Source organism: Amblyomma mixtum, chromosome 10 (assembly GCF_055824585.1).
Source record: "Amblyomma mixtum isolate Tamu chromosome 10, ASM5582458v1, whole genome shotgun sequence".
NCBI lineage: Eukaryota > Metazoa > Arthropoda > Arachnida > Ixodida > Ixodidae > Amblyomma > Amblyomma mixtum.
Window position 1 is genome coordinate 152879148 of NC_143021.1, and position 2006 is coordinate 152881153.

Sequence of the window (2006 nt, forward strand, 5' to 3'; positions counted from 1 at the left end):
CACCTCTCAACACAAGAGTCAGCGCTTATGTCGAGAGCGGAGAGAAGGAAGAAAAGCGTCCAGATGGGATTCCGGACCAATGCAGACCGAAACCCCTCATTTCGTTCACTTCTCAAAGGCATTCACACGGCACATCTGGAAATTAATACAATTTGTGGTTGTGACTTCATTCATGACTACTATGAAATTAGCCAGGTTTGGTTGTAATGTATTATTCAGGCCGTCGCCTGTTTTATGCTTAGCAACGAAATACGATCACTTATACCGGAGGTAGTAAAAATCAGGCAAACTTGGTATGCGGTTGTCTATGATACCCCAACCTGAGGAATTGTTTTAAAAAAATCGTTGCTAACAATCTTGCATTCATTGTTGTGCTTAGTTAACATGCATTCGGAGAATAGAACAAGTGTCTCTGTATTCAAGAATAGATTCTATTGTTTCCACGTGCTCGGCGCTTAGTGCAAAGTAATCAATTTAAAAATAACCTTGGATTTTTGTGGAGCAGACAGCTTCAGTGCCAAAACATACGGATTTGGTTTGGAAACCTGCCCTTCTTTTTGGTTTGGTGGACACGTAACTATTGTTTGTGACATAAAGGAAAGAAGGTAAAACCAGAACTCTACGTATTATGGTGTCGCGACTGAAGTTTTTCAAGTGAATTTTAGACCCAGTTTATTATTTTTTTATAGGCCATTCTTTATTTCCAAAAAAGAAATGAATACAGCAGCGATATTTTTGTGGAACGTGTATCACATATAAAAGCGCACCAACCCTCACAGCCTCAGACGACACAAAGCAATATGTCGCTCTACACAGTTTTGGTCACCTGCCTCATCGCAGTCGCTCTTGGAGCCACACCGCAGAAGAATGGTAAGCTTACACTGTTTTTATAAGCGCGGAGAAAACGGAGCTCTTATCAAATAATCTCCTTCTTGTTTGCATGCGCTGAAATGGCGCTGACGTTTGTTGCTGCTAAAGTGTTCCAGCATCTCCCCAGTGCTTCAAAGGAATGACGTAATACAAGAATGCACTAGATGACAATAATGAAATGGAGAAAAGTTGTGCACTTCACTACAATTACACAGATAAGAAAAGTGGATGTGAAGTCACCGTTAGGTCACTGCGCAATAGCGCACTATGAACTGTTTACCGAAAATTGCGTTCGAAAAGTTTAAAGAGTGTGAGCATAGAAGGAGCCCAAGGATTGTTTTATTGCTAGAAGAATTTAGGTGCTGTGTTGACGCTCGTAACCGTGTTCCGTAAGATGCACAATTAGCCATTGATTATAACCACTTAAGCCAAGAAACCAGCGTCCATAACTTTCTCACAAACAGAGGAGCAAAGCGAATCGTCTTCACTTTACTTACGGAGATGCACCGACAGGGAGCGCATTGAAGTTTCCAACGTGTGCCCTTCTCGGCCCAGAGAAAAGTATGATTCAAGCATTTAGCAAGATATCTAGATTAAATGTAATTCCAAAGCGGGCATTGAAATTAATTTACAATACGATGATTCTGATGAACGGCAATTTTTTAATGGGGCAAGGGCGTCGTTTGGTCAACGAGCGCTAAGGTGCAAGCAATTACGCGCTTGCGCAAATTAAGGTCAAAGCCTCATTTTCCAAGCAGTTAACCTCAGATCACCAGGCCAAGGAAAAAGCGTATCCCCATTGTATCACCGGTGAGCGCCCGACGGAAATAGAAACCGAACCCTGCACCTCTCCTATGAGAGGTGCATGTTAAAACCACGAAACCGCCACTAACGCCACCATTAAGGCGGAGAGGTCCGCGGTACAGTGGCGACTGCCTTCAGAAATGTAGCGCGCTGGTCAGAAGGGGTGCGGCGGCGGTAAGGCGGCGGCTGCGTAGAGCCGTGCAGAGGTAGAATTGCCAGCTGTGTGGCCTCGGGATAGGTCTCACCACGCGGCGAGTGCTTTATCATGGTGAGCGGGCGGCTTCCCCCTTGTGATACGTAAGCACTCTTGAGCGCATTTGCCCACATTTCAC